This window comes from Lygodium microphyllum, chromosome 1 (assembly GCF_053477565.2).
Source record: "Lygodium microphyllum isolate KBCC chromosome 1, Lygodium_microphyllum_v1.1.10, whole genome shotgun sequence".
Taxonomy (NCBI): Eukaryota; Viridiplantae; Streptophyta; class Polypodiopsida; order Schizaeales; family Lygodiaceae; genus Lygodium; species Lygodium microphyllum.
This window is the reverse complement of record NC_141135.1, coordinates 53518286-53542236: the sequence shown is the minus strand read 5'-3', so window position 1 is coordinate 53542236 and position 23951 is coordinate 53518286. Positions and strand designations below refer to the sequence as shown.

At 41.4% G+C, this 23951-nt stretch overlaps 1 pseudogene; it reads right to left on the bottom strand.

The window, feature by feature from the left end:
* Window positions 1-531: 531 nt before the first annotated feature.
* Window positions 532-23951, bottom strand: part of LOC148041122 (uncharacterized) — a 125045-nt pseudogene continuing 101625 nt past the window's right edge.

The following is a 23951-nucleotide window of genomic DNA, read 5'->3' as shown; positions in this document are numbered from 1 at the left end:
CCTCTCTCTCCGTGAAGAAGGCCCTACCTCCAATAGCATGGATTTGCCTTGCTGCTCGGCTTGTTCAACCACTACGAGGGATCCCTAAAGTTGTTGTTGCACCCGTTAGAGACATCGCTCTCTCGCTCCCTCTGTCTCTCCTTTTTCGCAAGACTTTCGCACTCCCTCTGCCTTCCGAGCTTTTCCCCCCCAGCTTTTTCGTCCTTTTTCCCTTCTATTTAGCGCAGAGTATCGTCCTCCCAATCCAGACGACAATTCTCCCCTTTTGCCTTCTGATTCCTCTCCAAAAAATCGTATGCTAGATCCATGTATTATTTTAAGATTTCCACACTGCCATGTGTATGTAACCATATTACTTCGAGTGCTTTTGCTTCAACTGGCAGGTCAAGATTTCTCCCATCAGGCTTTAGGAGTTCTCTGCTCGGATAGAATTTACAAGTTAAAACTTCGTCCAAAACAATTGTACAGATCCAAGCGAGCTCCAAAATTATGTACAAGAATATGAAGTGATATTTGAAGAGATACCAGCTTCTACTCTTCACCTCCTATAAATGGTATAGGAAAGAACCATCCACTATGCCTTGAGAAATGGTCATTATCAAGAGAGATTACAAGTGCAAGTGCCACCGCTCTTTCTGACAGAGATAATGGGCGATCTACTTCAAATGTTTCAGCCTCATATTCATGATTCACATTAATTCCTTGTGGCAGAACAGATTTGTCTGCAGACATTGCATCTACTGCAGATTTCGGGTGATAAGCAGGGGCAATATCACCAAATTGAATTGCATACTGGCCAGCATCTGTAAGCATCTCATAACCAAAGCCCCGAAAATATCGATCAATTTCACCAAGAACTTTTCCATTTTTCGTCTTTCAAAGTGAAAGTCCAATTCCAAAAACCAAGATTCTCTACAACTGCAAACTACCTGTTGCCCAAGTAAAGGTCATAGATACGTTTCCAGAGATGCCATCTCCTTTTGGCAAAGCCCACAACTCCTCCATCTATCTCAGCATAAATCGTGCTGTTAATGAACCATGGCGATCTCCTCACAGTAAATAGGACATTGCCTGATGCATCCATAATAGAAGTAGTGAATGGCCGCCTTCGGTGTAGAAATTGACGAAGCAGCCAATGGCTTGATTCAATTATGTACCCAACCATCATTAATCCTTCTCGAGGGTCCATGATAACATATCGATTTGCTTGTTCAAAACCAACCAAAAGATTGGCCCACTCAATATTTCGTGTAACTATAATATCACTTCTTGCAAGTAAAGGTGCAACTTTTGCTTCTTGGGGGGTTTTTGGCTGCAAAATTCCCACCAAAGGTTGACTTGGTATGGTTGTCCCAGGCCGAATTGATAATGGAACGGTTTGCCAGTCTCTCCAAACTCTAAGAAACCTCTCTTTCCTCAAACGATCTACAATGCGCCTCTGTCTCTAAAATGCTGCCACATTTACCATAAATATTAATAAGTGTGCTATTAACAAAAACATCTGAAGTGAAGCCCTTCATGTGAGCATCTATACTCATACGCAGAGAATAAATGTAATCACAACAACTAAGTGTGCATAAAGTATTAAATCGCACACACAACTTTCGGGTGGTTTTCACATCTCGAATGCGCAGCAATACGACAACGTCCTGTACCACGGCCTCTTGAAGAGAACCTGCCACGTCCCCTTCCTGAACTGGAGTAGAAAGCTTGGACTTGTTCACCACTTCTTTCAGGTGTCTCACTCTGCATGTTGATCTCTTCAGTGATCATAAGGGAGACCAACTCATCAAAATCTCGAAATGGCTTTCTGACATATACAGAAGTTACAAAAGACTTCCAAGCCTTTTCATTGTTAAGTCCACCCAAGGTAGACGACACCAAATCATCATCGTCGGGAATTGCATCAATCGCTGCCAATGCATCTGCAATGCTTCTTACCTTCAGTGTATACTCATTGATAGACATCTTCCCTTTCTTCAATGTATTCAACTCTTGCTTGAGTTGAATCTTTCGTGCCTTTGTATTTATAGAAAACATACTTTCAAGTATGGTCCAAGCTGCATATGAATTCTCTGCATTTCTAATGTGTCCCAGCATATCATTGTCAATTACTGCAGACAACCAATACATGACCTTTTTATCCTTTGCATTCCATTCCTTCCGTGCCTTTGTCTCTTCTGCAGTTGGAGGATCACTCATCTCCGGTTCCTTTTCTTCACCTGAAACAAACTCGTAGAGGCCTTTTCCAATAAGGAAGTTCGTGACACGGAACTTCCATGAAGGGTAGTTGTTCTTGTCGAGCTTCTCAATGATAGGGCTTCCACTGTTCTCTGCCATTATCACAAAATTAATACCAACAACAAGTAAATCTTCTGCAACCCTGGACCTATAGTGCACAGCAATACATCAGACAGCCTTTTTAACTGTCTGCTCAACAATACATGCAATCTGCCACTTTTTTGCAGATAAACCTTGTGTTTACTCATTGGTAAACACCTTTGAACTTACAGATCTGAAATCTGTAACCTGCGCACCCACGTTCGGTCAATACAGTCGAAGTCACAATGTACCCCGAAACTGTTGTCCGCAACCTTGCGGCTCTAAAACGGGCCCTGAAACGGCCTCAAATGCCCAAAATCTCTACAGGAAAGCCCTAAAGGGCCTATCTACAAAATATACAGCGCTCTTCGCGCACACCAAATCTCACTGCAATCTGAAATTTTTGCTCTGCCCTGCTTCCGGTGCCTCCACAGGCACTATCCAAGAGAAGGAGTGGAAGAATGGGAGAGATTCTTACCCGTAGCTTGCTTGCTCGAACCTTGATTCTTCTCCTTCACTTCAACCTTCGAAATCAGCCTCTCTCAATGGCGCGGCTCTGATACCATGTCAAGAATCGCGTGGTGGAGGGGGTTGCTCAAGATGCTGCGTAGAACACACACAGAATGCACAAGGAGAAGCTCACTCAAGAGACAAGAAGAGAGATGGAGGCCAAAACGTTTTCTTGCTGATTTCTTCTTCTTCTTCACACTCTTTACTATGTACACAAAGTATAGATAAGATACAACATAAAAGGAAAGTGGCCTACTAAGTCAAACAATGCATAACCGACTACACTAGTCGACTGGCGCTATAGCTATGCCAGCTGTAAAAAGGTGTAACAACCTGAATATAATAAGTGATGAGTCAGTGGCCATGTGAGAGTCATAATGACCACCGACGTGCTAAGTGTAGACGTGTGGACCCATCTAACCAGGCAGTCCATCATCAATGTCCGCATGTGTTGAGCTTGTCATCTCAACAGGTAGAGTAAAAAGCACCAAACTTAGGCAATAATTGTACAAGAAGAGTTATCGCCATGTCTTCGGATATGATCACCTCCCTTGCATTTTGAATTTACATTTTAAATTGCCATAGCTTGTGTTATGGGAGCAATAGACTGTGCTCAAGAGACTAGATAAGACGTAAGATTTGTTACAAGAATTCTGATTACAAGATAATCCCACGTAGGGGCACAAGGTACAATGATAACTTAACAAGACAGAGAGAATCCCACAACACGAGACCATAGGTAATAGAAAACAGGACTCAATAGGATATGAAGGATCCCATAGTTGGGAATAAAGGCTCACTATGCCCCTTGCAATGTTCGGGTGTGAACGCACCCTTACACTCTTGTACTTTATATATTATCTAAACCTAAAAAGCGGTACACTCATCATTGTACCAAATACTGATTGTGTTGTGCTCACACTCTTGTTGCTCACTCTTTTCATGCTTCTCTTTGCACTCAATCTGCTGTCTCGATCCTAGCTCACTCAGTCTCGATCCTAGTAGTACCATCAAATTGGTATCAGAGCAGGTGACTAGTGCGAGCAGATAGATGAGCAGCTGATACTTTGGCAAGTGGCGTACAAAGCCTCTACAAGTAGATCCTCAGGATAGTGGATGCCCAAAACTACGGTCCCATGGTGAGCAAGTTGTGAGGGTCCTTGCTATATCTACAGGCAAACTCCACGTTGTCATAGCCTCCCCTTGCACCCGGCACTCGGGGTGATAGGCCATAGGGCCTACGGACGGATGACAGGTTGCAGGCCTGTTGGCAGGCAGGAGGGCAGTCCGGGTGACAGTTTGCAAGCCAAGCGACATGTTCGACGGGTACAGATGGTGCCAGGTGGGTGACACAAAGCATTTGACCGGTCCTGATCTGGTGCGCAGATCGAACGTTGTATGCTCGCATAGTGAATGCCAGAAGGTCCCCAAGAACAATGAACTCTACTTTTTGCACAAGTTACAAGGTAAAAAGCATGAACGACAAGAGCCAGAGACCAATTGGGTACAATCTCCCCCCATGCCTTGTGTGAGCGCTTCACAAAGCATGTATTTTATGTATATTTCTTCTTCATGCTCAATAATAGCCCAATTTACAAAAATATAACAAGCTTTTAGCTTTTGAGTTTGCTTTTACAAAAATAGGAATAAAGCTAATGGACGGTGCCCAAAGAGTCTGGCACGCCCAATACAATGTCCAAATAGAAATAACATAACCGTACGCCCATGCGCATACAAAATAATAATAAATAATTGATGCCTCAATAAATAGGCATGACAAAATATAGGCGTGGCGCCTATCAAAATATAATCCATAGATCGAATACTCGCTATCCTCCAATGCTTTCCTCCGCCACTGTTGCTATCCACATCAACTGAAGCATTCACAATCGTTAGTAAAATAATACAATTAAACCGAAAAAAGTGAATACCTAGCAGTCTTCAGCTACATAAATAAATCAACTGGTTAGAAATAAATCCTAACCTTAATTTATTATGAGTGTGCACTCTAAACTCATAAACGTTTATTAATTTAATATGTATTTTGCGAAATCACCCGCTATGGAATCACCCATGTACACACTAAATTAATGAAACACCCAAAAAGGACAAGCGTCCCCATCAACTTCTCGCACAAAGAATCCACTTTGTGTATGAGCCCCGGTCATCAATGTTTACGGAATCCACCGTAAAAACTCACGGAATCCACCATGGCACAGAATCTGCCGTGAAATATGCCTCTTGGCATCATTCACAGTGGATTCCGTGAGGTTTTATGGTGGATTCCGTAAACTTTGATGACCGGGGCTCATAGACAAAGTGGATTCTTTGTGCGAGAAGTTGATGGGGACGCCTGTCCTTTTCGGGCGTTTCATTAATTTAGTGTGTACATGGGTGATTCCATAGCGGGTGATTCTGCAAAATGCATATTAAATTAATAAATATTTATGAGTTTTGAGTGCGCACTCATAATAAATTAAGGTTAGGATTTATTTCTAACCAGTTGATTTATTTATGTAGCTGAAGACTACTAGGCATTCACTTTTGTCAGTTTAATTGTATTATTTTACTAACGATTGTGAATACTTCAGTTGATGTGTAGAGATAGCAGCAGTCTGGCGGAGGAAAGCATTAGAGGATAGCGAGTATTCGATTTATGGATTATATTCTGATAGGCGCCACGCCTATATTTTGTTATGCCTATTTATTGAGGCATCGATTATTTATTATTATTTTGTATGCGCATGGGCGCACGATTGTTTTTCCTATTTGGACATTGTATTGGGTGTGCCAGAATCTTTGGGCACCATCCATTAGCTTTATTCCTATTTTTGTAAAAGCAAACTCAAAAGCTAAAAGCTTGTTATATTTTTGTAAATTGGGCTATTATTGAGCATGAAGAAGAAATATGCATAAAATACATGCTTTGTGGAGCGTTCACACAAGGCATGGGGGGAGATTGCACCCAATTGGTCTCTTGCTCTTGTCGTTCATGCTTTTTACCTTGTAACTTGTGCAAAAAGTAGAGTTCATTGTTCTTGGGGACCTTCCAGCATTCACTACGCGAGCATACAACGTCCAAAAGCATATTTCACGGTGGATTCCGTGCCACGGTGGATTCCGTGAGGTTTTACGGTGGATTCCGTAAACTTTGATGACCGGGGCTCATACACAAAGTGGATTCTTTGTGCGAGAAGTTGATGGGGACACTTGTCCTTTTCGGGCGTTTCATTAATTTAGTGTGTACATGGGTGATTCCATAGCGGGTGATTCCGCAAAATACATATTAAATTAATAAACGTTTATGAGTTTAGAGTGCACACTCGTAATAAATTAAGGTTAGGATTTATTTCTAACCAGTTGATTTATTTATGTAGCTGAAGACTGCTAGGTATTCACTTTTGTCGGTTTAATTGTATTACTTTACTAACGATTGTGAATGCTTCAGTTGATGTGTAGAGATAGCACCAGTGGCGGAGGAAAGCATTGGAGGATAGCGAGCATTCGATCTATGGATTATATTTTGATAGGCGCCATGCCTATATTTTTTCATGTCTATTTATTGAGGCATCGATTATTTATTATTATTTTGTTTGCGCATGGGCGCACGGTTATGTTATTTCTATTTGAACATTGTATTGGGCGTGCCAGACTCTTTGGGCACCGTCCATTAGCTTTATTCCTATTTTTGTAAAAGCAAACTCAAAAGCTAAAAGCTTGTTATATTTTTGTAAATTGGGCTATTATTGAGCATGAAGAAGAAATATACATAAAATACATGCTTTGTGAAGCACTCACACAAGGCATGGGGGGAGATTGTACCCAATTGGTCTCTGGCTCTTGTCGTTCATGCTTTTTACCTTGTAACTTGTGCAAAAAGTAGAGCTCATTGTTCTTGGGTACCTTCCGGCATTCACTACGCGAGCATACAGCATCCGATCTATGCACCATTAACAATGCTAGGACATGCTTGTTCTTTCCTCCCCCCCTCAATTTTCCTTCATTTCTGCCATTTTTTGTCTTTCCTTTGCTTGGCATTCACACACACAAGCACAACGTGCAATTTTGCTCAAAAAATTTGGACTTTTCTTCGATTTGGGGACTTGAACATAGGACAAGACAATCCAACTTAGAAATTGCACATTTGGTGCACATTTGCTCAAGCAAATTTTGGAGATTTTTACATTTTAGTGGAATTTCTTCAATTTCATTGGAATTTATGCAATTTGATCTTAAGAAAATTGGGGCTTTTACAAAATCCCTTTAATTTGTACAACAAATATTTGGTATATGCACTTAGGTACATGTATTGATGCAATTTGGATGGATTACCCTCTAAAAATTTTAAACTTTTGATCAAAATTGTCAAATTTGTGTCCAGGAATGCTTTTGGAGTAGAAATTGTAGTGAAATTTTGGGGATTTCACATGTAATTGGTGCCTTCATCTCCAAATGTGTTAGTAACTGCTTGAGGAGTGCAGCAACAGACACCTTTTAATTCTGAAAATCTATTTACAGACCTGAAATTTTTGCAATCTCAGGATTTTCATTGCTGGTTGGTACTTATAGTGTAGTGGGTTAATTGTGTGACATTTGGGCTTGCCTTTGGTGACTGGTTAGTTAATTTGGTACTTCAAATTATGGTTGGAAACAGTGACAACAGCAATCTTTTGCACATCAAGAAGCTTGAGGGTGCACATAATTTTGCAATATGGCAAAAACAATGCTACAATATCTTGGTCCAGAAGAAACACATGAAGCCCATCAAAACAAAGGGAATAAAACTAGTAGATATGGAACAAGAGGAGTGGGATGACTTGGATGAGCTTGCCCGCTCTACCATTGAGCCCTTAGTGTCAGACAACTTTCTCTTTAACATTGAGAAGCTGAATTCAGCATATGTAATGTGGCAAAGGATTGAAGAATTGTATGCTTAGAAAAGTGTAGCTCGCAAGGTTTCTTGACTGAAAAAATTAATGGACTTTCGCATGAAAGAAGGTACAACCATGTTTTGTACATTTGAACGAGTTTAACTCAATTTTCAGTCAGTTAATTGCTTTGGATTTCCATATTGATGATGAGTTGAAGGATATTTTCTGTTATTCACTCTACTTGAAAGTTGGGATACTTTCAAGATAGCTTTGAGTAACTCGAATGCTCAGCTGTTATATTCTGATGTGGAGAGTTCTTTGCTGATGAAAGAATTCAATAGGCAAAATAACTTAGCAAACAAGTCTTCTAATGCTTTGCACACTAGAGGTAGATTTCAGCAAAAGAGCAGTTTTGAAAAATAGAGCACGCAGCAAGTCTCGTGGAAAAAATGTAGAGTGCTATCATTGTGGCAAAAAAGGGCACTACAAACGAGACTATGTTCAATTGAAGAAAGAGAAAGGCAAAGGCAAAAACAGTGAAGACAACAAGGCTGAGAAAAAGGACAGCAACTTGCAAATAAGAGAAATGTGAAAATAGAAAAGGTTAATATAGTCACTCATGAGAATGACAGTGATGGTGATGTATTTCTTGCTTCTTCTTTGAGTGCACTTGCATTGATTGCAGATTCTAAGGATGATACACACAATTGGATACTTGATTCGGGTGCATCTTTTCATGTCACACCACATCATGAGTGGTTTTCTGACTACAATGGTAGTATATGCGGTGTTGTCCACTTGGGGGATAACCGTGCATGTAAAATTACAGGCATTCGTAGTGTGAAACAAGAAATTCATCATGGCTCCGTATTTGTTTTGCATAATGTGAGACATGTACCTCAGCTTAAGAAAAGCTTGATAAGCACAAGGAAGCTAGATGATGAAGGCTATCACACTAGCTTTGGGAATAGCAAATGGAAAATTTGTAAGGGCTCTTGCATTGTTGCCAAGGGCTCCAAAAGTGATACTTTGTATTCTTTATATGTATCTAGTGTGCGTGACCATGTAGTCGCTATAACTGAGCAACCAAGTGTTTCTTTGTGGCATAGCCGGTTGGGACGTATGAGTTAAACTGGAATAAAAGTGCTTTCTTGCTTGGGTTATTTGTCGTCTTTGAGGTATGCTGATTTTGAATGGTGTGATCAATGTATTTATGGTAAACATGCTCAAACGTTACATAAAAAATCTCTCTCTCTAAAGTCTTCACCCTTAAAGTTAGTACATTTAGATGTATGTCAAATGCTAGGATTATCTCTAGGGGTAAAGAAGTATCTCATTATCTTTGTTGACAATGCCATACGCAAAGTATGGATTTATCCAATTGGTTGCAAAGATGAGGCCTTGGATAAATGTAAAAAATTTGTGGTAGCTGAAAATTAGATTAGCAAGACATTAAAGTGCCTTGGCTTTGACAATGGTGGGGAATATGTGTGCAAAGCCTTTCAGTACTTTTGTGATATTAAAGGGATTAAAATGGAACTCACCGCTCCTCATAATCCACCCCAAAATGGTGTTGCAGAGCATATGAATACGACCATTCAAGACAAGGTCGATAAAATGCTGTCACATGCTACTTTTGTTGAGATATCGAGCTCCACTCGTGATACACCAGGGTGACCGTTGTGTATTTATGTCACCGACTTGTCAGTTGCAGACGCGGTTGGTACACTGCCCATGAATAATAGCTACATGATAGCTATCCTTATCTACTCTAGTTCGTGGCTCAGTTAGTATGCCACCTTAGTTAGTTGAGTTTGGTTTGAGACCCATATATAGGGTTCTTCTATTTCTTTGTACTAGAGTTATTTTGGCTTACACAACTAAGAAGAGGAAAACTATTTTCAGCCTCCACCCTTGTGTGTCTTCCCCCATTGTGCAAGCAAGAAAGCTTCAAGCGAGACTCCTTCCTTCTCTCCCACAATCTTGACATGGTATCAGAGCCTTGTTCGTGGTAAGGAGCTCAAGAAAGCAAGCCAAGCTCGCGATGTTCTGGTAAGAGGAGCAGTGTTGCTTTCATTTTCTGTTTCGGGAGCAGATCTCTGCAGGTAGCACAGCCGGAAAGTGCAGAGTGCATTGTCTCAGGTTGAGACGCCCTTCGCGGTGAAGCAAGAGGGCAATATATGCCATTTCGGGGCCTGTTTTGGAGGCGGAAGTTTTCTGCACGCACTCAGGAAAAGGCCCAGTTTTATGCTGTGCAGCTACTGTTCTACAGATCGGTGAATAGTTATTGTAAAAATTGCATTGTATACTTGTGCGCAGAGACATTGGGAGTTACAGAGTCATCCCTGTTGCCTGTTGATGCAAAATCGTCACTAGGAAGTGACTGTGTGGTCAAATACCACTTTCGCCAGTTTTGCAGATTTTCCCTTGTGAGAGTGAAGCTGTGGTTTTTGCAGTGACAGAATTTTTTGCAGTCTTCTGTAATGGCATCTGATTCTCTTTCACAGATTGTCACTGAAAAGCTTGACAAGAACAACTTCCAAGCATGGAAGTTTAGAATGACGAATTTCCTTATGGGAAAAGGATATTGGGAATTTGTTGCAGGAAATGAAGAAGAACCAGTTCTTCCTGATGTTCCCAATCAACAGCAAATGCAGGAATTTAAAGCATGGCATGAGAGAGCCAAGAAAGTTATGTATTGGCTGTCTATCAGCATTTCAGACTCTATGATTGTGCATATTCAGGATGCAAGTACGCCAAAGGAGGCATGGGATACTTTGTCAAAAATATATAGCACAAATACGCAAGCCTGGAAAATGCAGCTCAAGCAAGAGTTGCACAATGTGCAAAGAGAAAATATGAGCATCAACGACTACCACATGAAGGTGAAGAAGATTGCAGATGCACTTGCTTCCATTGGGTCACCAGTGGAAGATGATGATTTAGTTTCTGTGACCTTGAATGGTCTAGGAAAGGATTATGCACAGTTTCGGACATCCATTTCAGTTCGTGAAAGATTTCTTGATTTTGAGGAGCTGATTGCTCTTCTAATTTCTGAGGAGCAAAGAAATGGTGGTGCATCTTCTTCAGGAGGAACTTCAAAAGAAGCTGTCTTCTACTCAAATGCTGGAAGAGGTAGAGGCAGAGGTAGAGGAGGCCGATATGGAGGCCGTGGTAGAAATCAGAATATGCAGCAAACTCAAGAAAACCAGTCCTATGGAGGAGGACGTGGCAACTCTAGAGGCAAGGGGAGCCAAAGAGGTCGTGGTGGATGGCAAAGAGGCCAAAATGCAAACAGTAATGTTGAATGCTACTATTGTGGTAAAATGGGTCATATGGCTAAAGACTACTATAAAAAGCAGAATGACATCATGAATGGAAAACTACAACAAGGAAATTATGCATCCTCTAGTAGACAGGGTGATGACAGAAATGAGCATCTGTTTATGGTGCAGCACATGAACAATTCTGTGACAAGTGCAGAAGAAAGCAACGATGTATGGTATGTTGACTCAGGTGCATCAAACCACATGACAGGCCATGCAGAATGGATGGAGGATGAAAGGAAAATGGAAAAACCAGGATTTGTGGAGACTGGTGATGATACTGCACATCCTATTGTGCAGATTGGAAAAATTCCCTTGTCTATGCAGGATGGGAAAAAGAAATACCTGACCGATGTATTTCATGTCCCGAATATCACCAAGAATCTGGTTTCTGTTGGTCAAATGGTTGAGCAGGGCTTGCAAGTCAGATTTAATCCTCATGGATACTTTGTTGAGGATATGAAAAATAAAGGTCGCTTGATAGCAAAAGGAAAGAAGAAAGGCAGAATGTTTACATTGGATGTAGACATGTCTGAATTGAGTGCAGCAATGTTTGCACATGGGACCGGTGTAGTTGCAGATATTGATATCTGGCATAAACGCATTGGTCATGTTAATGTACAGTGACTTAAATCAATGCAGGCCCAAAATATTGTTGCAGGTTTGCCCAAATTCAAGGTTGCAGAAATGCATAAGGTATGTGAAGCCTGTCAATTTTGAAAACAGGCAAGGAAACCATTTCCTAGACATGTTCAAGAGAGTAAGAAGCCATTGGAATTAATCCACTCTGATGTGTGGACAACTAAAGCTGCATCTCTTGGAGGCTGTCATTATTTTGTCAGTTTTATTGATGACTATAGCAGAAAAGTTTGGGTGTATTTTATGAAAAAGAAAAGTGAAGTTTTTGGGCATTTCAAAAATCTTAAAGCGATGGTTGAAAAAGAAACACGCCTGCAGATAAAATGCCTAAGGTCAGATGGAGGGGGAGAGTACCTCTCAAATGATTTTGCAAGGTTCCTGTAGGAGCATGGCATAAAGCAGCAATATTCATGCAGTCATACCCCACAACAAAATGGAATTGCAGAAAGGAAAAACATGCATATTGGAGAGGTATCTCGTGCCATGCTCAATGAAAAAGACTTGCCAGATTTTTATTGGGCTGAAGTAGTTGCTACAGCAGTCTACATAATGAACAAGACTCCCATTGCAGCAATACATGGAATGACTCCAGAGGAGAGGTATACTGGTAGGAAACCAGATATTTCTCATTTGAAATTTTTTGGTTGCATTGCCTATGTACATGTGCCAGATGATTTGAGATCCAAGTTGGATCCAAAAGCTGAGAAGTGCATCTTTATTGGTTACTCTCTGCAACAAAAAGGGTATAGATGCTATAACCCTTCTACTCGTAAGTTTACAGTGAGCAGAGATGTTGTTTTTGATGAGATGAGTAGCTGGTATAAACCAGTAAATGTGATTGATGATATAGATGCACAAAATGGTAATGCTGCACAAAATTCACAGCAGCAGTCACAAAATATTAGTGGACCTGGAGCGTCCTCTAGTAGTGGTTCACATTCTTCGCCATGGACAGGCAGATTAAGATCAGGAGAATATTCTCAAAGTAATGTAGATAGTGGTATGCAGGTATCACGAAAAGGAAAAGAGAAGGTTGATCAGCCCATGTTTGATGTGAATGCAGGTCACTCTTATGTGGATGGTGAATCCAGTGGCTCAGAACAGAGCATTGATGATGAGTTGGGTATTCCTTCTATTGTTACACCTGGAGTAAGGAAGACCAGGGATGTTTTGAGAGCACCTGGGAGTGAACCTACTTTGCGCAAGTCTACGAGAGCTAGTTATCCTGTGGATAGGCTGAAATATGATGGATTTACAGCCATTCACTATGCATATATGGTTAAAGTGATACAGGAACCAGAACCCACTTCTTTTGAGGAAGCCATGGGAAAAGAAAAATGGGAGAAAGCCATGGATGAAGAAATGGATGCCTTGGAAGCAAATGCTACATGGAAATTGGTACCTTTGTCTAAAGGTAAAAATGCAATTGGCTGTAAGTGGGTTTATAAGGTGAAGCACAATGCAGATGGTTCTGTGAATAGATACAAGGCAAGATTAGTAGTCAAGGGGTATGCACAAACATATGGCATTGACTATGAAGAAACATTCAGTCCGGTTGCAAGGATGGCAATCGTAAGAGCAGTCATTGCTATGGCTGCAGGATGGTATTTACATCAGATGGATGTAAAGAATGCCTTCTTGCATGGTGATTTGCAAGAAGAGGTCTATATGGAGCAGCCACCAGGTTATGTGCATGTTGTTCATCCTGAGTTTGTTTGCAGGTTGAAGAAAGCCTTGTATGGCTTGAAGCAAGCACCTAGAGCATGGTCTGACAAGATAGGACAGTATCTTGTCACTATTGGCTTTCAAATTTCCAAGGCAGATTTCTCACTTTATGTGAGAAAAACAGAGAAAGGTATTATGCTACTTGTCATTTATGTTGATGATTTGATTATGACAGGTGACAGTGATGAAGATATCCTTCATGTGAAAATGCTATTGAAGCAGAAGTTTGAGATGAAGGATTTGGGAGAGCTGCGTTATTTCTTGGGCATTGAGGTGATTAGATTACCAAGTGGGATATAGCTCTTGCAGAGGCAGTATGGATTGGACATGCTGTCCAAATATGGGATGACAGGCTGTAAGCCTATTTCAGTTCCTTTGGAGCAGAATGTGAAGCTGAGCACAGATGCAGGTGAGCTTCTAGAAGACCCTACTATGTACAGACGCATAGTAGGAAGTTTGATTTATATGACTATTACCAGGCCAGATTTGAGCTATGCTGTTGGATTGGTAAGTCAGTTTATGCAGGCTCCAAGGAAACCACATTTGGATGCGGCTAGACGCATACTCAGGTATGTGAAGTCCACATTGCAGTATGGACTATTTTATGAGACTGGGGTTTAGATACAGTTGCATGGATACACTGATGTTGATTGGGCTGGTAGTATTTCTGATAGACGATCTACCAGTGGATATGTGTTCTCTTTTGGGAGTGCTGCAGTCACTTGGAGCAGCAAGAAACAGCCTACAGTTGCCTTGTCGAGCACAGAGGCTGAGTACAGGGGTGCAGCAATGGCTGCATGTGAGGTAGCTTGGTTGCATAAGCTACTTTATGATATGCATCAGTCTACAGATGGACCAGTTGTCATTTATTGTGACAACATGAGTAGTATACACTTGGCCAATAACCCAGTCTATCATGCTAGAACAAAGCACATTGAGGTGCATTATCACTATGTGCGAGAGAGGGTTTTACTAGGTCTTATTGATCTAGTTTATGTCAGCACAGAGGATCAGGTAGCTGACATATTCACGAAGGCATTGGGCGTAGAGAAGCTGCGCAAGTTCAGAGACCTGCTTGGTGTGCAGGAATTGGGATTGAGCTCGAGGGGGAGTGTTGAGATATCGAGCTCCACTCGTGATATGCCAGGGTGACCGTTGTGTATTTATGTCACCGACTTGTCAGTTGCAGACGCGGTTGGTACACCGCCCATGAATAATAGTTACATGATAGCTATCCTTATCTACTCTAGTTCGTGGCTCAGTTAGTATGCCACCTTAGTTAGTTGAGTTTGGCTTGAGACCCGTATATAGGGTTCTTCTATTTCTTTGTACTAGAGTTCTTTTGGCTTACACAACTAAGAAGAGGAAAACTGTTTTCAGCCTCCACCCTTGTGTGTCTTCCCCCATTGTGCAAGCAAGAAAGCTTCAAGCGAGACTCCTTCCTTCTCTCCCACAATCTTCACAACTTTACCTCATGGATTTTAGGCCGAGGCTATTATGACATCCGTATACTTGATTAATTGATCACCAAACAGGTGTTTGGGGGAGGGGGAGTCCCTCAAGAAGTGGTCGGGCAAGGCCACCTTTGTATGCTCACTTGAGAGTATGTCAAGTTTGTGCACATTTGCAACGAAGAATGCAACAAACTTGAGCCAAAGTGGTGTAAATGTATTTTCCTAGGATATGGTGATGAAGGTGAGATGGGGTATCGATTATGGGATCGCAAGAAAAGAAAAGTAGTACACAACAATGATGTTATCTTTTGGGAAGATCTCATACACGAATAGCCCGAAAAGATAGAGGAGGTCAGAAGGGTTGTATTCCAGGAGGATGTACCAATAGGACAACAAAGAATGCCCGTTAGATGGTAGCAAATACTTACCCTAAATGTTCCTAAAAATGCAAGGAATGATGCTGAAAATGATCAACAAGATCTTGCCCATGATGTAGCAAGAATATATGCCTTTGGAGCAACCAGGACCAGTTGTACAAGCACGTTGAACTTGCAGAACAACAAATTGTTAATGTAGATTTGTAGTCTGAACAGCCAGCAAATCTTGACCATTGGGTCCATAGGTCCACTGGAGTACAAAGACATCTAAATAGGTTTGTTCCTGGTGTTAACTATGTGATTGATTATGTCATGTTGATAGATTGTGGTGAGCCGTCATACTTCTAGGAAGCAATGGACAGAAAAGATAGTAAAAAATGGCATAAAGCAATGATGATAGAGATGAAATCTCTCATGTAAAATGGCACTTGGGATTTGGTGCATTTGCCTAAAGGGAAAAAAGTGCTACCATGCAAATGGGTTTACAAAATGAAAGTCACTTTTGGTTCTTTGCCAAAGTACAAGGCATGCTTGGTTGCTAAAGGGTACAAGCAAGAACGTGGAATTGATTTTGATAAAATCTTTTCTCATGTAGTCAAAATGACTACTTTGCGACCTTGGTTGCATTTGAAGACATGGAACTCATACAAATGGATGTAAAAACCACTTTTTTACATGGTGATCTGCATGAGGAGATTATATGCAGTAGCCTGAGGGTTTTGCTGCAAAGGGGAAAGAGCACATGGTATGTAACTCAACAAAAGTTTGTATGGGCTGAAACAGGCACCACAAGAATGGTATCATAAATTTGATATATTTATGCAATCTCAAGGATTTCATTATTCTCAATTTGATCATTGTTTATACACCAAGAAGGTAGCAGATGGTAGCCTTATTCTCTTGGTTTTCTATGTGGATGACATGCTAACACAATATTAGTGAGTTTGGGAATCTCCCAATTCCCATTTTTTGAATACTAAAAAGGTGGCACCCGGATAACGTTCCTATAAGTTTCTCAAAACCATATGATGTGACCTATCATTGGAAAGCGCTTGAAAAATGGAATCTATTGAGCTATAGACCGCTTGATTTGGTGTTATAGTGTTCAAGTTATGACAAATCCAAAGATTTGACCACGTGTCCCAAACTTATGGGAAATTTCCATATTCCCCAATATGGTGTTTGCTAATATCAGGCAAGGATGTTCATGCCTTGGACTCCTTGAAGTAGAGTTTACACAATAGCTTTGATATGAAGGATCTTGGTGAGGGAAATCACATTCTTGGCATGCATATACTCAGAGACAGATCAAAGGGTCTTCTTTATCAGTCAGAACATGAGTATATCACTAAGGTTTTGCAGTGTTTTAATATGGAGGGGGGGAATCCATTAGTGTACCATTGTCTCCATGTGTGAAACTTAGTGCATATGACAACCCTACATCTGATTATGGAAAGACTAAAATGACCAAGATACCTTATGCTTCAGCTGTTAGTAGCTTGATGTATGCTATGGTTGCTACATGTCCTGACATTGCATTTGTGGTGGGAGTGGTTAGAAGATACATGGCATATCCCAGAAAAAAGTATTGGGAAGTAGTGAAGGATATCATGGGATACCTCAAGGGCACAAAGGATTTGTATATTTGCTTTCGTAAGCAGAAGTCATCTGTTGTTGGGTTCATGGATGTATACTATGCTGGCCATCTTGACTGCAGGAAGTGTTCACAGGTAGAGCAGTCTCTTGGATATCCAGGCTACAAAAGTGTGTTGCATTTTCTACTACTGTAATATATTAAATATAAAAAACGAATTTTTTATTTTCTGCCCCACGGCGGCGTATGGTGCTAGCATGTGTGAGGGAGGAGGGAGGAGCCAGCAAGCTCCTCGCTGGAGCTTGCTTGGCTCCCACACCATGCAGCCTGACAGGTAAGGGGGGGAAGTATTCCCTCCCCTCCCCTATATAAAGTGGAAGGGACGTAGGAGTGAAGGACGAAAGGGAGGAGGGACGAAGCTGAAACTACCGCCGTCGACATGCTGTGAAAGGAGAGGGTTAGGCTAAGGGTATAATGCAGAGGGTCGCCGTTGAATGAGAGGGGGAGGGAATCCTGAGAGTGCCGTGAAGGGGTGCCGTCATCCACTATGCCAAGCTTGAGGGAAAGGTTGGACGTGAAAGGGAGGAGCCGCCTCCACCACAGCCAGTACCACAGCACTCAGTCGCAGGCCCTCGTCGCCTCCCAGGACACGCCAGTTCGCGGACGCCATCACCATGCCAAATCTTTCCCCCCTGCCATGTAGAAGCCGTGGAAGCTTCTAAAGAGAAGCTTCTAAGGGGGGGGGGGCTACTTAAGCCCCTTTCACCCCTTGTGTTCCCTTTTTGTCTTCCCCCCCCCTCGCCCCCCCCCCCTTCCAGGTTTTAAAAACCCCCTAAGCCCCTTTCACCCCCCTTATAACCCTTTTAACCTTTTCACCCCCCCCTCCCCTCATAACTCTTTCTTTTTTTCACAACCCCTAAGCTTTTTCTTTATCCCCCGTGTCCCCATTACTTCTTCTTCCCTCCCCCTGCACCCCAAATCCAAACCATCAGCATGGGGCCCGGATGTTGTCCCGTGTAGGGAAATGATAAAGAAAAGAAGGAGTGGAGTGAAGGAGGAAGAGTGGGAAAAAGATAAAAGATAAGGAAGGGAAGTAGGGAGGAGTGAAGGAGAAAGGAGTAGTGTGAAAGAAGTAGAGGGTGAGGAAAAGATAAAGAAGAGTAAGAAAGGAGCAAAAGAGGAAGAGTAGAGAAGGAATAGGGGGAGGTAGAAGGGTAAAAAGGGAGGAAAAAAAGAGGAGTGAAGGAGGAGGAGTAGGGAAGGAGAAGAAAAAAAGTAGAGGAGGTGCAAGGAAAGAGAATAATTTCCTTCTATACTCTTAACCCAAGCCAAAGTTCTCCAAGGGTTCTTGTGGTTGCAAAACCATACTCACCCATAAACTTTTTGCCAAGTATAGACCCTATAGGAACTTCTTAGGCTTTGTAAATCTTTTCCTCTCCAAAGAATCTAAGAATTTAAAGGTCCTATCATTCCTTCTCGTGATCAACCGTTTTAACAACACCTTGCCTCGAAAGAGAGATGGTGGAATTCCAGAAGAAAGAGTAAAAGCTACCTTCACATTCGAACTACGATGCCGCCTAAGAAAGTCCAAGGTGTAGCTACGGGAGGGTCATCTCTCGGTATCCATGTGGATATCTCACCCCAAAACTAGGTTTTTCTTCTTAGCTTTAATTCCGTTTTAAGTCAATCATGCAAAGAGAAATTGTTAGGGATAGGATATATTTGTCCGAATTATTTGTAATGAAGGAGTTTAGCTTATTTGAATGAATGATAATGTATAGAGCTTAGTTTCCTTCGAATAGCATCATGCATTATAAATTACGAGCAAGATTATCTATTTACTATAGTAGTATATTTCAGTTAAATCCTGAAGGTATAGAAATTGTATCTTGCACCATTAGCCCTATTCCTTTTTGCAACGAATCATTGTAAATGATTATATTCATGAAAGGTTCTTTTCGTTGCTCAAATTACTAGGAAGTCATCATTGCTAATTGCACATCTTAGCAAGGGAAATGATTGATAATTGGCATGAGTTCGTCTGCAAGGAAAAAAAGGAAGATTAAATTGAATTGTACAGACTGAAAAATCAATTGTCACAAGGATAACAAAACCGTGATGAGGTGATCAATATTACCTTCCAAAAGATAACCAAACCAATCTAAACTTAGAAATACCATGCTCGCAAAAATATGCCTTGGAAAAAATTTAAAGACCAAAGAAACATTCATACCTTAAGCACTTGACTACTTTCCTTATTGTAGGGTCAATAAATTCGTAAAGATAAAGAACTAGGGTTGTCCTTGAGATTCTTGAAAAGAAACCCTAGGTTCGACATACGTCGTCAACTTAAAGAAACCTAAACGGATTATTTCAACGTAGGACGTGCACAGCAAGTTTGAAGTCATGTAGTCTTGTGACTGGTTCACAAGACAAAAGGGTAAATAACCTCAACAAGGATGGTAGATCCTTACGCAAGTTATCTTGCAAAATGACGTATTCATGAATATCCTTCTAAATAAGGAAAGTTATAAACCCAAAACTAAAGTATCTAATGAACTTTAGGGTTGACCAAGTTAGGTTAATAAGGTACGCCCTAATCCGGACTATAAAGGATCTCGCTAAGTTACAAGACACCTTGGGAACGAGTGCTGATACACTCAAAAGGAAAGAATAATTCCTTAGCAGTTTGCCAAACAACACGGTTGTTTACTGGAAATGTTTGTGTTTTCTAGAGATTTTAGAGCACTATTTGAATTATGAATTACAAATTAAATGAATACCTATACTTTAGTTAAAGGCCTGAAGGGAGAGGTAGTTTCAGTTACCCCCGACTGCATGCCTAACCCTAACCAAGGGGGTTGTTGACCGCGCCGGGAACGTGGACCGAACCCGCCACGAGAGGTCTCTCCATTGAGCTCTACTTGGAGCAGGAGGACACTTGGGTGCCAGGGGGGGCTCTGGCCGTAAATCCCTCACCTTCCAAGTCCTGCGCAAGAGGCTAACGTGACTCGGGATTGGATCTCGAGGCCCGCATACTAGTTTACGGGCGAAAGCTTGGAATAGTGATCCCTACGGATTACTGGATAGCCTTCGGGCGGAACTCATTGTATCTCAAAGATAAAATGATGAAATTTTAATAAAGAACTGGCTTGATATTGTTTTTCTATGTCACATGATAAGATTACGTGAAGGAACCAATGCTTAATGGTTTAATTAAAGAAGCTGATTGTTATATGTCAAATCAATGTGTTAGATAATTACATAACTCAAAATAAATCGAGGAATGTGCGGAGGACGGGCCATGGGTCCGTCCTACAGTTGGGTGATCCCGGTTAGCCGGGAACATTTCTCAAAGAATAGCAGGATGATCGTCAAAGAAAATGAATAACGGAAGCAATGACCTAGAGTTACGTCTTACCCGATTTATGCTATTTTAGGGGAACGGAATGGAACTATGCCTTATGGCAGAGAGGTTGAGCTTTGCATCCCTCTCGTTTCCCATTCTCCTTGAACCAAGTGCAACGTGAATCCGCTTCGGACCTGGCATTTCTGCATAAAGTAGTTCGCTCGAGTCCGACACTAGTTGCTACTAGTTAATGACCAGTCAGGAAAACCCTAATTCTGGTCGATCCTAAGTGGGAACGGCCAGGATACTTCTACGAGGATACCTAGATCGCAAATCCCGTAACATTCCATGGGAGTGCCGGGCGGAGCTTTCTAGACATCCTTTTCGATGGACTGCTAAGACGTGTCCTGGATGATACTAAGGGGACACGTTACAGTTGGTATCAAAGCCGACCAACAACGGAATTGTTTTTTTTATGAAATCTCAATAAAATGAAGTAAAGAAATTGTTGCTGTCCAAACATTTTCTTACCTTCAATGCTGTCTTGCAGAATTATGAAGCGTGGAACAAGTTTTTGGTATTTCAGGTCATGTTTATGACTGCAATGCATTCTCCGCTTTATAGACAAAGAATTGGGATGATGAACATCCTAGAGCAGATTTATAATCCATCCTCTTTATACATAGAACAAAGATGGATGGGGTCTTCAGGAACCTACTATATAGCCTCCCATCGATTTGCTTATCTACAGATCAACCTAAAGAGGATCAGGTGGTTGGAAGACTTGAAGGTCGTGAAGCTGTTCATTTTTGTGGAAGCTCACATAAATTCAACTCTACATATCCGAGGTTCGAGGGTTGAGATGAACTCATATGTATATGAGGAAGTAACCCGTGTAATCCCAGCTGACAGGATTAAAGTATTGGGCCGCCATGAGAAGTATGGATTCCAATGGAAAGGGTATACTGAACTTCCAATGAATTATCGATTCCTAAAGATCCATGACCCAAAACCCTACTATTACACAGTTCCAGTAGACAAATGCAATACAAGGTTGTTCTCCCCAAACTGAATGTAACGATTGGCTTATCATTACATGAAACGTTGTATTCAAAAAGGCTATGCCCATGTAAATACAAATAAAGACTTCTTTTTATCAATATCTGGCTGTGCATAAGAGTTGTTAAGAAGTTAAGTAGCTACATTGTTTACGAGATAGCTGAACTAAAAATGAAAGATAAGCTAACATCGATTATCATATAATAACGTTAAGAGAACCTTTATCTAGTCACAACCCCAGGTACAGGTTCCAAATTCGCCTCCTACATCAAGTACTGTTGTGATCCAGGAGAAGAAGTTTCTCCTCAAGCAGATAAAGCCACCCGAGTTTGACGGGAGAGGCAAATTCGTCCAGGCTGATGCTAAAATTTGGATTGAATCCATGGAGGATTACTTCGAAGCAGCTGGTACTGCACCTACCAATCAGGCTATGCTCGCCAAGTTAAAGCTCACCGGCAAAGCTAGACTTTGGTGGAAGCAATGGTGCAGGGATTAAGAAATTTCAGAGGGATCCGTTACCTAGGAGAAGCTGAAGAAAGCCGTGCAGGGAAGATACTTACCACCTACATATCGCACGCAGAAAATGAATGAGTTCTATGAGCTAAAACAATTAGGACTCACTCTTGATGCATACTACTCTAAATTTGTCTCAGTTTTAAAGTATGCACCACAGATGGACATGACGCAGCAGGTGTCCAGTTTTTGTGCGGGCTTAAATCCACCAGTAAATACCCGTCTCGAATCTATGCGTCCATCAAATCTTCAGGATGCACTCATTCAAGCGGCGCCTATAATTCAAGAGGTGCAAGCTAGACCAAGGGGTAACAAAACTTGGTCTTATAGTGACCCAAACAGAGGAGCATTCAGACCTCAAATGAAGAGAGTTCAAGGTCATAATCAGGGACAAAGAAAGAAAGCAAGAACAAATAACGTCAACAACTTTGTTCCTACTCAAAGTAATGGCCGAAACCTCCGTTGTTTCCACTGCAACGAACCCGGTCACTTCAAGAGGCAATGTCCCAAGCTCAGCGGAGGACATCACCAAACGCCTTTCCAAGGAGCAGGCCATGGTCAAGGAACCGCTACCCATGGAAGAGGAAGAACCACCTGCATTGCCAATAGGCAAAGATGCGAAGAAGAAGAAGAGGAAAATCCGACTATGGAAGCAGAATTCGAAAGAGTGACAGTCCATGCCGCTTTACACAAGAAAGGGCCGAATCGCTAGTTCTCGGTGATTCAGACACCGTCGGACTATCAAGATAAAGATTTCAAAACCTTGATTGATTGTGGCAGTACACATTCCTTTATCTCACCAGCATGTGCAAAAATATTAGGAATAGCCACAATAGAAGCACCTACCCTGCTTGTGGAATTGGCAAATGGTCGTGAGGTAACTTGTACCAGGCAAACTGCTAAGGTGGAATTCTTTCTGGGAGGAAAGAAGACTTCAGTCAAATTTAGAGTCATGAATTTAGGTATCCATGAGTGTCTACTGGGGATGGATTGGCTTAAGCCCAACGACGCCCACATTCACTGTGGAAAGGGTCAAGTTTCCTTTCGAAACTTTGAAAGGGAATTTGTCACAACTCAAGGTGAGGTAGGAGTGCCAAGAATCCAATTGGCCAAAGTATCTGGAATCATAAAAGAAGTCAGAAAAGGATTACCCGTTTACCTAATCAAACTCAACAAGTTAGATCAAAAGCAAGAGCCTCATGAAGGACCTTCTTGGCTAAAGGAATACGCTGACGTATTCCCTGAAGAATTGACTAAACTTCCACCTCAAAGAGAAGTAGATCATGAGATTAGGTTAGTACCTGGAGCTGCTCCAATTGCAAAGAGACCTTATAGAATGTCCATACCAGAAGCAATAGAGTTGAAGGAACAACTCAAGCAATTGTTAGATCAGGGCTACATCCAGCCTAGCAATTCACCATGGGGAGCTCCAGTACTATTCCAAAAAAAAGAAAGATGGGACACTTCGACTATGTATTGATTACCGAGGGTTGAATCAATCAACAGTCAAGAACAAGTATCCTATTCCTAGAATAGATGAGCTTCTTGATCATCTTCACGGTGATCTTCTCCAAGATTGATCTCAGGTCAGGTTACTATCAGATAAGGATCAAGGAAGATGATATTCCAAAGACGGCCTTCAATACAAGATATGGGCACTTTGAGTTCCTAGTTATGTCATTCGGGCGTACAAATGCACCTGCCACCTTCAATAGATTAATGCAGTATATTTTTAGACCATATCTTGATGATTTCGTGCTTGTCTTTTTCGATGACACTTTAGTCTATTCTAAATAGGAAGAAGATCATGAACCTCAACTTCGGATTGTCCTTGAGACAATGAGATCACATATGCTGTATGCAAAAATGAAGAAGTGTGCATTCTTCAAGCGTCAGATTGAATATCTGGGATTCATAGTATCATCAGAAGGAATATCAGTAGACCCAGCCAAGGTCAGAGATGTGCTTGAATGGCCAACACTAGTATCTGTCAAAGAAATACACAACTTTCTTGGATTGACAGGATGGTATAGGGTCTTTATAAAAAACTATGCTTTGATCGTAACACCTCTGACGGATTTACTAAAGAAGCAAACTTCCATTACATGGTCGACTTCCGAACAAAATAGCTTTGACAAATTGAAGAAAAGTTTGGTATCAGTACCTATTATAAAACTTCCAGACCTCCATAAAGAGTTCCAGGTAGTAACAG